This window comes from Pseudorca crassidens, chromosome 7, assembly GCF_039906515.1.
Source record: "Pseudorca crassidens isolate mPseCra1 chromosome 7, mPseCra1.hap1, whole genome shotgun sequence".
NCBI classification, from domain to species: Eukaryota; Metazoa; Chordata; class Mammalia; order Artiodactyla; family Delphinidae; genus Pseudorca; species Pseudorca crassidens.
In genome coordinates, this window is record NC_090302.1 from 106,724,309 (window position 1) to 106,738,465 (window position 14,157).

The 14,157-nt window shown below is 52.9% G+C and overlaps 1 long non-coding RNA gene across 8 annotated transcripts; it reads right to left on the minus strand.

The window, feature by feature from the left end:
* Positions 1-6,040: 6,040 nt before the first annotated feature.
* On the minus strand, positions 6,041-13,399 carry LOC137228185 (uncharacterized). 8 transcript variants are annotated; one of them, XR_010945181.1, is made up of 7 exons: positions 13,166-13,399; positions 13,007-13,082; positions 11,894-11,994; positions 11,133-11,336; positions 10,004-10,121; positions 9,572-9,664; positions 6,041-9,390 (listed from the first exon to the last, which is right to left on the minus strand). It is a non-coding gene; the product is annotated as an uncharacterized lncRNA (long non-coding RNA). The 8 variants fall into 8 exon arrangements; XR_010945180.1 differs by having other exon boundaries at positions 13,238-13,397; XR_010945183.1 differs by having other exon boundaries at positions 11,133-11,333; positions 13,238-13,395.
* Between the last annotated feature and the right edge of the window lie 758 nt (positions 13,400-14,157).

Consider the following 14,157-nt stretch of genomic DNA (forward strand, 5'->3'; position numbering starts at 1 on the left):
AGCAACTTACCCAAAGTCATACACACTGTGCTATGCTCTCTCCGGGGACTAGGGGCTAGGCCTGGGAGGCTGTTTGTGAGTCTGGCCTTCTGCCTGGGTGCCAGAATGACAAAGGGCCTCATATGCAGACTTTTTGGTAATATATTTGAAGATGTTATACATACAGCATAGGTATAGTAACAAAAAATGAAAGCAGATATTAATCATTTAATTTCAAATTCTTAACTATAAGCATATAAAATACATCACCATTTTGATAACCCTGCTTTGGCCTTTCTTAATTTTGTAATATCCTGGAAGCCTCAAGAAATGGAAGAGATCACATCCCTCCAGACTTCTGAAAGGCCCTGGTATCACATTAGATAATTTTCCTAGCCGCCCCAAATTCTGCCAAGGATAGTTTTTAGTCAGTAGTATGAGGAGTGATTCAGGAATTGGGTAAGGCAGGTTTATCGAAACAGGGGTGGGTACGGGCTGGTGGCGAGATCACGCTCCTAACCTCTCGAGCTATGCTGTCGCTGTTGATTAATCATCCAGGCGAAGGCCGCAAGACGCTGAGGCGGAAGGGAAAGAGGGGAAACCAGGGAGAGACTTTCGACATTTTCCAAGACCAAGTTTTCTAAGAGGCTGGTGGGAACCCGGGAAGGCTCCGTCATGATAGGAACGTGCTGGCCTCGAGCTCACTATATAAAGTCACAACCCACTCTGCTCCTCGCCCTGCAAGAATCTGCTCTGAGTCCTGGCTTTGTATCGTTTGCAGTGTAGTTGCAGCATGCGAACGGATGCCGTCAGGGTGTCAAGGAGATGACGGAACTCCGCGTAGGCAAGGGAAGACTGACTAGGGTGAGGAGAGTAAACAAAACCAGCGCAGGGATGCACCACAGTCAAGTGCTTCACCCTGCAGGCCTACGAGGCGTGTACTTGCCCAGCTTCAAGACCGTAGAAAAAGCCCAGAGTCGGCGACAGAGGGATCAATAGTTAATGCATGGGGAAACTTACATGTCTGAAGCAAGGTCCTGGAGCGACACCCCACCGTGTGGGGCAGGACATGGCGGCAGTCTTCCCTGGGGGTGGGGTAGGGAGGTTACCAGTTATAGCGGGAACTGATGTCAGGTTGGCTCATCCGTTACCAGGGAAACCAGCAGAGGAAAATGCCCCTCCTCTCCTTGAGCTATCAAGGTGAAGATGTTTCTGATCTAAAGATGAGAACAATCACCACCTGGCGCCGGGGCAAACATGTAGGAAGGTCGGTCATGTGATTAGGGTGTAGGTTAAGCAGGTACTGGTTGAGCAGGGGGAGGTCCAGAGAGCAAGAGAATAGCCATCTTGGGTGGCCTGACCGTACATTATTCAATTCCTAGGTTCACCTGGAATGCCTTTGAGTCTACTTTGAGGTACTGTAGTGAACTGGGCTCATTGGGTCACATCGTCCAGTATATAATCAAATAATTAAGTGTGATTCTTCATGGAACAATGAAATCAGAATCACAATTATGCAAAGTGACATGAACGGTCTGGCTTTAAAGATGGTGGCTTTAACCCAGACTGAAAGCATTTAATATGCAAAAATCACAGGTGTCTCTGTTAAAGGCTCAGGGTGCTCCTACCAGCCTTCAATTGGGAGAGGAAACCAAAGAGGATTCACCTGAGGTTCTTGAAATGTGTTTTCTTATTAACTGGGTCATATTGATATGTTCAGAGCATCAGTAAATCTGGAAGGAAGGAGTGAGGATGTTATCCTCACACAAAAAGCGGGGAAGTTGACGTTATTCTCCTCCCTTTTGGATGCTTTTATGAGAAACTCCAACCTTTAGATTCCACTTGTTATCTAAGTGCCTCTTCTAAGATGTAAATATCTCTGGGAAAGTTGAGACTAAGCAATTCACAGGTTTATGTGAGATGGTTCAACCTCACTGCTTTTCTCCTAACACCTCTTGACCATTGAGAATATAGACATTTTCAAGGGGCTGGGGGAGGAGTGTAGAAGGAAAGAGAAATTGATATTTATTTATGGCATACCCCGGTTGGGAAGACCTTGGCTGTGATGTGAATTGAGGGTGGTGAAGGGAAAGATTTGAGGGTAGGGGTTACTAGAAAGGAAAACAAGTGCTCTACAAGGAAGATAGAAGGGCTCAAAGGAGAGTTTTTTACTCTTTGAATTTATGTCTGGGACTGGGCTTGTATGTCGTCTCTCTACCATGCCTGAACTATTTGAAAATCAAAGTCTGCACACCTGGATGAGTTAAGCAAGACTGGGGCTGAGGGATGAACCAGAAACATTTTTAAGCCCCTTCCTTGCCGATGAGCCACTCTATCTATTCTGTGTCCAAGAGGCCTTAATGCATAATTGTAGCTTTTTTTTTTTTTTTGCAGCAAAAGCAGAAGGGCAGATGCTGCTAATTTAATTACAGCCAATCTGGGTGGTATTTATTGAACCTTATGTGTAAGGCACCTTCTTAACAATGTCCCAGGCTGACACAACACTTGCCCCTACATCCTCCCTAAGAAAATCCTGACCGCAGGATCCCCAGGCCAGAACGAAAGCCTCCGGCCTCCTCAGCAGAAGGGGCCGGGCCTCCGGGGGGCAATGGTATACCTCAGCCAAAGCCAGCTGCTCTGACATTTTGTTTTCTCTCCATTCAGTTCTGATGCTGACACGAGGCAGGTTTGCTATAGAACTCTTCAAGGTAGTAAGAGCACATTAGAGCACTTAACGCATTATTTCAAAATGGGGGAAGAAAGGAAAACGGACAAAGAAGGATCTCCCTGCTGTAGCTATGATTTTTACTTTTATTTTTCTGTTTCCAGAGCACCCGTCATGGGAAGCGCTTGCTTCCATATATCAATGAACACACAAATAAAACGAGGCAAAAGAACACTTTTCCTTTCTTTCTTTTTCTTTTCTAAGGCTGTTGCCCCCACTTGCGACAGCTCCACATGCTAAGGAAGTGAAGCAGAAGCTGCTTCCAGGGCATCCACGGGAGAAGAGACAAAAGCTTCCCTCTTCCTCTCCGAAAAGGGTGCCTTTCCCAAAGCGCTTTTTCAACTTTCCCTCCTCGAAATATGAAATGACGCGGTCCGAGCACTCCGTGTGAATCGACGGTGTTATACATGTGTGCTAGCTCTCCGATCGGCCCTGGCTGGGCTTCTGGGGAGGGAGGAGGGAGGAGGGGGGGGAACTCGAGGCTGAGGCCCCACACTTTCTTCTGATTGAAAAGTGCCGCTCCAAAAATGGCTCCAGAGGAAGCAAGCCCAGAGGTGGTGAAGAGGGAGGAAAAACTTAAATTCTCTTTTTTAAGAAGTGGGAATTATTTACTTCAACTGCAAAGGAAAAAATCTCCCTCAAAAGGGGGGGAAGAAAAGCCTGAAAGTAACCACTCCACTCCCCCGGCCCCAACTGGGCTAAGTGCTGGGACAAACAAACAAAATGACTGATGTGCCCAGTAAATCATCTTGGATGGGGGAAGGGTTTGAATAGAGGCAAGGAAAAAAAGCAGAAGCCAGGCCTAGTGTTTGCTGATTCCAGCAGAGACAGTAAGCAGCAAGGGGCCCGGGCTATGGGATACATAATTGGCTAACGAATAATAAAGCCAGAATTGGATATTAACAGCAATTAGTTTCTGTAGAGGCACTGGGGAAAAAAGCTGTAGAAAACCCCTTTGAGCCTTAATCCGAAGCCATGTGAAATTAAACCAGTGTCTCAATTAAATGGGAATAAATATTGCCACATCAATCTGGGTATGTGTGAGGGGCTGCAGGGAAGCCCCCCTGTGACGTCCAGGTGCACCTTCCTGCGTGTCACAAGCTTTGCGCGGCACGACCTTTGTCAGGCACCTTCTGCTCCTGACCTGTGTGTGTGGCCTCTGGAGGCTAACCGGCCCCTTTCCTTGGGCACGTGACCTTGAGACCAGTGCTCTGAAGGTTATTTCAGGGCACCGGCCTGTTAATCCAGGGGAGGCTTGCATCAATAACTCTGCACCCTGGCGGGCCCAGCAGCCGAGGGATAGGAAGAGTTTAGTTCTTTTTAAAACAGAAACCAGGTCCAGTGGACGGAAGGGCCCTATCTCCTTCGGCCTAGGACGGGGGACGGGGGGTGGGGCTGGGATTTGGAGGTTCAGGGAGCCAGAAAGAGCAAGTCAGGCCGGCTTCTCAGCGGCTCGGTCCCCTCTGGCGTAGGATCTGGAACCAGCGCTAAGTCTGAAGGAGAAATGTGTCGTTTTCCTTCTGGGTTGAGGATTCCGCTGTTGTTTTGGCTTCTTTAGAGTGTGTGTGGGAGTGGGGAAGGAGGGCGTTTGGGGATGGGAAGGAAGGTATGTGGGGAGGGTGAGGACGTCGCTGGGGGTGGTGAATCGCTGGGTCCCCGGGGGAGAAGCCCAGGCCATGGGTGGAGGATGGAGGAGGCTGGTAGGAGTAAAGGGGAGTCAGGGAGGATGCAGTGAGGTGGAAAATGTCCCCCCCTCAAAAAAAACCCAAAACAACAAAACCCTCGCAAAGGGCTTTTACCCTTGAGCTCTGCTGGTGGGAAGTAAAGGGGGTGCTAAGAAGTGACTTTCCCGCCGGGTCCTCTCCCACCCTCCTCCCATGTACCTTACGGGCCTCGCCCCTCTGCCGCTCTTTCTGGCTCAGTCCGAGACTTTCCAGAGTGTGGGATGAGGTTGTCGGGGCCGCAGGGCCCGGAGTGGACGGGAAGGAGGCCCAGATGAGGATGAGGGGAGAGGGACCGAGGCGGGGGCACCTGGCGGTCCCGGCGCAAAGGCAAGGCCGCGAAGTGCTGGGGAGCTGGGAGGAGAGGATGCTTCACCTACCAAGGCCTTCGGTTTGCCACGTCCCATTCTTCGAAGTTGAATATGTACCCCCGCCCTGACCCGCGCCCCATTCCTACCCCGGACTCCGTAATCATCTCTGCGGACCGTCGTGTGCCCACCTGTGAAATTGGGGGAGCGGAGGTGCGTGGAAAAGGTAGCCTCTCTGGGGACTGTCCCTCCCGTTGGTGGCCCCGTGCCGGGGGTGCCCTGTCCTCTCCGCGTCTACCCGCACCTTGGATCAGTCGGAAGCTTCGGGAAATGAGGGTTGACCTAGGTCTTTGAGGCCCCAAGTTTCTTGGTTCGGGCAAGAAGAGAGAGAAAAAAAATCACAGCTGGGAAAACAGGAGCAAAAGAAAAGCAAAAGGAAAGCAGCCCTGTTCGTCTTCGCTTTGCTCGATTTAGGTGTCTTGGGCGCATGAGGAGAAAAAGAGAAAAGAGCAAGCCTCGTGCGCGTTGGAAAGCGGGTCACTGGGAGCCCCAGGGTGCGGGGCCGCGGGCTGGATGGGCGGCGAGGCCTAGCCCGGTGCCCCGGCAGCAGAGCCGGCCGCCTGGGAGCACCCGCTCGCCGGCTGCTCCCTGCGAAGAACCGCCTTGAGAACGTTGCACCAAGCAGCACATGGAACTTCCAGCGAAAATACTCCCTCCTAGGTCCTAGGTCTCTATATTTGTGTATGTTTAAGAAATAATTAGATTGGCTTTTAATTTAAAATAAACCTCCCTCCCCGCTTTAATTTGGAGAAAGTCCCCAGTGATCCTGGAGGTTTATTTGCGGGGTGTGTGTGTGTGTGTGTGTGTGTGTGTGTGTGTGTATGTGTGTGTGTGTGTATGCAAACCATGACCCAGGTCCTCATTTCTCGGGTAACATTTCCATTTTAAGACAAAAGGAAGAAGGATTAGAAAATGAAAAGGTGACTCTATTGAGAGTTGCTGACACTTCATTTCTGACCTGGAACATTCCTTGCTCTCAATAATACCTGCTTTTTTTTTTCCCCCGAGGCCATCTGAATTGGACGCAGCTCTCTCCAGGCCCCCAGCAGTCCCCATACGGTGGCCCAGAGCAAGCACACGTGGACCGGAATGCATCCCATTTGAAGTCTTTTTCTTGTCCTATGTCTACACTGGAGATGCAATTATTAAATGTTTTTTGTTGTTGTTGCTGTTATTGTTTTTTAAACTGAAGTCAAATTGAGTAAGACTTGGCAAAAACACCCAAATAAAAGAACTCTAGATGGGACTTGGAAGAAAAAACATCTTTATTAGGTATTATAATTCCCATAATTGTTATTGACAATAATCAGGCAAGCCTCAAACACAAACCACCAGCACACCCCTCAGCCTGTGTTGACTCCCTAAACCCACCCACAGGCTAGATGAGGAAGGGTGGCTCCATCTGTCCTGGGGAGAATGCTTTGCAGCTGCCCCCAAAGGACTCCATTCTAAGATTGGAACAAGGGGTGGGGGAATTATGTAAGTTCAGTAGCGGGAAAGAGAAAATTATTTACCTGCGGAGATAGTATAGGTGGATGGATGTTTTGTATGTGCGGTTAAATGCCTTCCTATAAATATTAGCAGTGGATACGATCGTGCAAGAAAATCTATGTATATATGTGTATATGGGCATATGCCCGCTGAGAAATTACCCCTCCCCCTCAATCTTTATTTCTTGGGTTAAGGATCCTCATGCGCCCACAAAAACTGTCCCCCCTCCCCACCCCGCTGGGGAAAGGAATGTAGAGGCCATACAGGAGTTTACCTTTGCCTTTGTTAAAGGATCAGTTTCTTTTCCGCTTAGACAGAGATCTGGGCCTGGGCCATCTCTGGCAGGGGAAAGAAGAATATTACCAAGTTTTCCTTCGATACATTTCTAAATCCATCTTAAAGTAGCTGGTGCTGTCACCTTGAGAAACCTATGAGCTCCCATCACCATGAGGACCATAGTGATGGTGGTGTGTGTGAACCGACGGGGGTCTTCATAGCATATTCGGTCAGCAAACTGCACCCAAACATGTCCTACATTTAAAAATTCGTATCGTTTTTCCTTCATTTAAGCCACAGCTTGTAATGAGAGGGGCTCCGATAGAGAGGTAGGGGTGAAGATGATGTTGAGGGTTAAAGAAATGCCTTGAAAGAGCAGACATCATCAGGTTTCTCACATAAATACCGCTGGGCAGAAATAGGCCCCTAATAGAGCAGAAGGTAGGAAGCTAGGACTGATCTTCACCTTATGCCTATATCTGGTGAACACAAAAGGGGCCCTTGAAATTACCCAGGGGTCAGAGGGGTGCATTCATCAGTGCCATTTTCAGCCATTAAAGCCCCCTTAAAACCACATTTCATGACGAGACCTGGTGAACACTGGAAAAGCCCCAGCAAACCCAGAACACTCCCACACACATTAGAGCTTTCTGGAACAAGAGTTTATATAAGTAATAAAATAAGAAAATACGCCCCTCCCATCCTAATCATCGGCAGCAGGAACCTGGCAGGCCTCGTCCATGGTGCCTGCGGTTTAAACTCTCAGGGAGAAGCGTGTTAGGTTTCCACCTCAAAGGGGCGTTACTTGGGGAGGCATCTGGAGATTGTACTGGCGGCAGGCACATCAGCGAAGGGCACAGTCACGTCTGATGGAATTACGGGGAAGCAAGTACGGAGATGAGGCTCATTAATGTGGACAACTGTGGGGTCGAGGGTTGGTCATCGGAGGCTTAAGTCAGGCCCCAAAGCACTGTAAGAGCAGCGCTCAGAGGAAGGGGGGGGAGGGCCAAGGAGGGACCATCTAGAGGGAGGACTGTTTTGAAGGCAGTGGCTGCCGGTCCCTCTTAGGACAACCCTGGCTAAGGCTCCGGGGTGAGAGAAGCTGCTTTCTCTTCTGTCCTCCAGCCAGGCTTGCCTTCTGGGATGTGAAGAAGAGCCCTGCGCCTGCAGTTTGCACGATGTGAACTGCAGCCTTCTCTCTGCAGGGGTGAGTAGGTCCTGGCACATTTCTGCCAGACTCAGAGAAGGTTCTGGGAGTGTCTGGAATGGGGCACAGCACACTTAACCTCACCTGACTCCAGACACTCCCTTAGGAAGGCAAAGGAAGAACTCAAGATATAATAATTACACAATGATCGGCACATAGTAGGTACTCAGTAAATATTTGGGAGGAGATGAGGCCGGGTATCCATGAATACTAATTTATTTAGTGGGCTATACTGAGGCTTTGGAGAAGAAAGAGCGCCTCAGTAAGCTTCAGCTGAGACTCTTTTAGGCCTTGATTACTCTGTCAGGAATCAAACTAAAACTGTAAGCATCCCTTATGGCCTTGGTCGTGCAAAGACGGGCCTCTGCCAGGGTCAGGGAAAGGGATGCAGCAGCCTTCCTGGGTGGGAAGTTCCAGTTCTTGGCCTCCTTTCTCTGCAGGGACCTGCCCCTCCTCCATTTTCTCCACCTGGAAATTAATGAGTTTAGGTCTCTCCACTGCAGCTCAGGGTCGGGGGTTGGGCTGTGACTGTGGAGCGCAGGGGGATCTCTAGGACCAGCTGCCGCACTAGGTCTGCCGATGGGGAGGAAAGCTGATTTGGGTAGCAGGTTCTTCAGGATGAGGGAGGGTTAACCCTTACCATTCCCTGAATGGCCTCTTTCAAAAACAGTCTTTCCTCAGACCCCCACCTGTGCACATTCTGTTTTTCCTTCTGTTCAGATTTTAAAAAGGAACGCACCGCCTCCACCCCCTTGGGTCCATGTAGGTTACTGCACCTCTCCCCTCCTCGGCATCTCCTGGATCTCTGCCTGAAACTGCAGTTGCAGCCGCCAGGAGGAAGTGAGTTTCTCCGGAGAGCCCTGGCCATACTTTCAGCTCTGATGGAGCTTGTGGTGAATGGTCCAGGAGTTTGGTGCTCCTTCCCCCTGTATCTCAATGACTTCCTTCGGCTTGTCAGGTGCCCACAGCGCTACAGCAAAGAGGGACAAACACCTCCCTCCTCCCTTCCTACTGGCTGCCCTCCCCCCACCCCCCAACCGACAGCAGAACCCAATATATCTGCAGTCCCAGCCCTGACACAGTCTGCCGGTCTTCTGGATGCCAGATTATTTGTTTAAAGGGTAAACCAAAAGCTAAACACAGAGCAAAAACACAGCCACGAAGAAAGGTGTCGCCCCGCATACAATGCACCCCGAGCCCAGAGAAAGATCTGCACACGGAAGCACTCCGCAATGCGCTCACAGCAACTGCCTCCCCGCTCCACACTCCCCCCACCCCCAATCTGGGCTTGCACAGATCTGTGTTTCTGTTACAGAATCAGCTTCTGTTTCTCTCTGAGTCTGTTTGCATCTCTAAGCCCCTGTCTGTCACAAGCCACACGCCTCCCCAGCCCAAAGGCTCCGGTTGGGGCAGCCCAGCCGGCGAGAGCCCGCGACCCCTCCCGCCTGAAGCCGCAGCGCTGAGCTCTGCGGAGGGCAACTCGGCTCTGTGGCTCCTTCCTCGGAGGGCCCTCCCGGACCGACGGTGCACAGCCAGCCCCATTCTTGGCATTCACCGCGTGCCTTAATTGTATGGACATTTAAATCAAGGTCCGCTGTGAACACGGAGAGAGAGGCCTTTCTCCTGAGGAAGGAAAGGAGGAAGGAAGGAAAGGTGGAAGAAAGGAAGGGGGATGGGGAGAAGATGGAATGAGAAAACAAGGAAAAACAAGTAAAAAGCGGCGAGTGTGCGTGTGCACTGACAGCGGGGACAGGCTTGGGGGTGGGGGAGCGCAGGGAGAAAAGGACCACAGCATCCTCCCTACCGCAGCTCTCCCGATCACACAGACAATGAGATAACAGCGACGTCTTCCAAAGGCTCTTTGTTCTCCCCCATCCTTTCGGATCCAGGCTTTTTCCTGCAAAGCGGAGGGGGTGGTGGGTTGCGGGATGTGGGTGGAAGTGGGAAACGGAGGGGTGCCTCCCCCATGTTAATTACCCCGACTCCCCTGGCCCCTTCCGCCAGCCTTGCCTCCCCTGCAAGCCCAGACAATGAAAAACACAAAACAAAACAAAAAACACCACCAACCCCACCTCGCCCCAGCGCATCAGATCCTACCCACCGACCTCGCCCTCAGCTTTGCCCAGGAAACTGAGGGGGGCCAGGAGGGGGAAGACGAGGGCAAGGAACGAGCAGGGCAACAGGAGCTCTGCAGCGGCTGCCAGGGCAGGGCAGGGCGCGCGGCCGCAGCCTTTACCTCGCTCGCTGAGTCCAGGAGCAGCCGGGCCGGGCGTGCCGCAGGGGCTAGCTGCCGGGGTCCGGGGCCAGGATCTGGGGAATCAGCCTTCCGGAACTCGGCTGCTGCAGTCCTCTCGCTCAGGTCCCAAGTGGTGGAGGGGAAAAAGAAAAAGGGGGGGGGAGGATAAAAACACCCATAAGACCGAGGCCCATCTGGCCCCTCATCAGCTTTGTCAAGTCTTGCATACGCTAAAATGCTAATGACCTAGATAGCTCATGCAAAATGCAGCAGGGAGGGAGGGAGCGAGGGAGGTAGGAGGGAGGAAGAGAGTGAAGGGGGGGGCATAGAGAGGGAGGAGGAGACGGAGGGGAGGGGGAGGGAGGGAGGGAGGGAGGGGGAGAGACGGAGGGAAGGGGGGGAGAGAGAGAGAGAGAATATCTATGTCTTCGAAACACCCCTACCACTCTCCCCACCCCACCCCAAACTGTCAACGGGCTTTACCAGGTGAAGGATGGGCACAGATCTAAAAGTCACTCTTGCCTAATGTGCTGGATCCCTGGGTTTCTCCCCCACCCCCGGAAAAATAGGGGGAGAGGGCCAGAGAATGAGAGTCCCCAAAACCAAAGGGATAATAAGACATTATTTTCAGCCCCTTCCCTCCATGCCCTCCTCTACCTCTCCACTCTGTTTACACACAAATACAGACGCCTCCTTAAGTGTGTACATGGACATATCAATTTTTCATCAATTTCTCAGAGCTCCTATCGACAGACATCAGTATGCTCATCCCGAGCAAAACCCATCCTGTGAACCCAAAGGGGTGTTAAAACAGACCCTTTCTTTTCACCCTCCTCCTCCAGCTGGCCCATCCCCACTCACGTCCCCCTCCCGCCACTATTCCCTTAGCCCTCCAGGCATCATCTCCAGCTTCTACTCTCTTCTAAGCCTTCTGCTCCCCAGTCTCCTCTCCAACACCCGGATCTCCAGAGGGTGAGGCATGTAGCAGGAAAGCCAAGTTGAGTCTACCTGATCTCCCACAATTCTGCTCCCATTCCCAGAAAACAGACAAACAAGCAAACGCAACTCCTCCCCAACAATGACACTGTCCAAGCACACCAAAAGGATAAATAAAATTCAATTCGAATACCCTCAGAGGTCCGCACGCCGGGCGGGCCCCCTACCGCACGGGAGATCACTCGTATTCCCGAGCCAACGCTCCCGCGCATCGCTTCTGGCGAAACCCAAAGTGCTTTGTCCGGGGGGTGGTCTATTCAGGGTCTTCTTCTCTCTGTTCTTCTTTTTAAGAGACTGGTCGCAGTCCGCAGCGTTCCAAAGAAAGGCAGTAGATCTACTGGAATAAAAGGGATCAAGATAATGTACAGGCAGAAGAATGAGGGAGGGATACGGAGAGGCAAAGGAAGTCCGCATCTAGGGAGCGGCCGCCGGGGCCCAGCCCGAGTGGCTGCCTTCGCTGGGGAAGGGGCGGGCGGAGAGAAGGCGCTGGTGGTCGCTCCCCTTGGCAGGAGGAAATGATAACCATGATAAGAAGCGTCATGGTGATGATCATGAGCATGATAAAAAAAATTCAGAATCTCCCTTCGATGAGCCAGAGCATGCGTGCAGGAGGGACTGCACTGCTGGCGGCGGCGGCGGCCGGGGGGAAGGAGCGGAGAGCAGAGCAGGAGGCAAAGGTTGCAGCGGCAGCACCCTCAGATGAATAATAATAACGCGCAGCGCAAGTTGCGGTTTAGCCTGGAAATCCAGCCCTCCGCGTGAACTCACGTCGAGGGCGGATTGCAGGGGATGGGGAAGAAGGGGCGGGGGGACGGAGGAGGAGGGAGGGGCGGCAGGGGAGAGAGGAAGGCAGAGAGGGACAGAGAGAATTTGGAGCCTTTTAATTTATCTTACCAAGCCCCAGTCTCGCTCGCCATCCTCTTCGGGTGAGGTCCTTTTGAAAAATTATTTTTCCTTTAACGAATTATTCAGCTAAAAGAAGCCACATCTGCTGACTGTACCGAAAACAAGAGGATTAGAAACCGGTCCACAGAGCCGGGCCCGCAGCCCCCCGCCCCCTCTCTGCACCAGCACACGTCATTCTCACTGCCCCCGGGTACCTCCCTCTCCAGCTTGCTTGGGGAGAGCTGCGCCAAGGAAAATGCGGATTTGGGGAAAGTGACAAGTGGGAGCGCTCGGAAGGGCGGGAAAACCAAGGCGGGAGGTGGCGATTCGCACCCGCACATTCACACGCGCTTCCGTTTATCCGTTTCTATCCTGGGAGAAGGGGGCGCTTTCACCGTGCCCACACGCGCGGCACCTGCAGTGGTCAGTGCCCTCCCTCCTTGACGTAACCCGCACCGGTCCCGGGACGACTCCGATCAGCGGCCCGGGCCAGCAAACCCACACCTGGTCCTCCGCCCCGCTACCCTTCCTCCGCTTCCTACCCAGCGGGTGGTGCACCCCCTGTCTCTCCTGCTTTGGCAAATGGAGTGGGGGGTGCTTAGGGCACCGCACGCCCTCTGCTTCTAACCCCAGGCCGGAGGCGCGGGACGAGACTCGGGCGAGGCCCGGGGCGGGGTGGCTGGGGGGCTGCGGCGGAGGCGGTTGACATCACTGCGGAGAGCGCGCGGCTCTCCCGCCGCTGCGGCGACCGGAGGGCCTTTGCGCCTCGCCCCCCCCTCCTCTTTCCGCGAGCCGGAGCCTCTGCGTCAGGGCAGGACGGCGGCGGGGCGCGGGGGGGAGAGGGGTTGTCGTGAGCCGGGGGGTGCGGGGAGGTAGTCCCATCCCCCGCCCCCTGCAGTCAAGGTGAACGTGAAGGAGAGCGGGCGCGCGTGCCCGCGCCTCTGGGTACGTGCGCGCGCCCCTCCTGGCTCCCGGCCTCGCTGCCCGCGGCGCCCTCCCGCCCGCCCGCGCCGCGCCGCGCCGCGCTGCGCCGCCGGGGCCAGATGGACGCCCGAGATTAGAGCGCACACAAGTGCGTCTCCACGTCCGGCCGCCACCCGTCCCGCGAACGTTTAGACTCACTTCGGGAGGCGCCTTTTGTTTTGCTGGTGTGTGCCCCGTGTGGAGTATTTTTCCGGGAGCGCGGGGTTACCTTGGCCTTAAGGAAGGACTCAGAATGAAAAATCTGCCCATTAGAACAAAACCCCCAGACACTCCCCGCCCCGACCCCCCAACACAAACCCAGCGCCAGCAAGGAGAAATCTTCGGTCTTTCCCGGGAGCCGGTTCAGCAGCCGCGGGAGTCAACCCTCACCCCGGCGATGTCCGCACACGCAGGGCCCATCTGCTTCCCCTACTCAGACTTTTCTTCTTTGATGACTTAAAGAAAAAAGAAAGAAAGAAAGAAATAGAGAAAGAAAAGAGAAAGAAAAACCTAAGCGTTCCTTGGGCAGCGCTGGATTCAGAGCAACGAGCGATGGGTAGAAAGAACAAGCCCCTGACAGCTACAAGCAGCTCCGCAAATCAGATGGCCCGCGCGCGGCGGCCGGGAGCCGTCCTGCGGGGTCGTCGCAGGTGCGCGCCCACCGTGCGGGAACCGGCCCAAGGAACGGTGACCCTGGGCTCGGCCCTGCTCGCTCCCAGGCCATTTCGGTTCTTGTTAATTATTGGGTGTTTGCCTCATTAAAAGAAGAATAGCAATCACACAACCTCTTAGCACTGGGTTTTTGCTTCCAACAATGTACCACGAGAAGCTTAAAAATAAGCAGTTTTTGTAAATTCCAAGAAGCGGAAAGCTTCGCTTTAGATTGAGAGAGAGACAGACAGGGAGCGATAGAGAGAGGAGAGGAGAAGAATATAAAACATCCCTGCAGTAGATTTTTAATTTCTGACGACTGTAGTTTGTCTTTCCAAGATCCCCGGAAAGGGATCTCTTTCCGGGGAAAACTTACCATTCTGGTAACGTTGCTCGCAAACTACAATACTTTTCTGGTGCAAAAACTATATTGGCGGTCGCTTGGCTCAAGACTGCCACCATTTTGATAAGGGTTTTAGATTCAGGACTATGTGTTTCCTATTCACTAAGGATTCCTTAAGCAAGCAGTCCCTGAACACCTTCTACGTGGAGGCATGGGGCTGCGACTGGAGCTCTAGGTTGCTTGACTGAAGGGCAGCAGGACACAGCGCTGCTGCCCTTTCCTTGGTTTTTCTTAAAGGCCTGGTTTTGTTTTACTT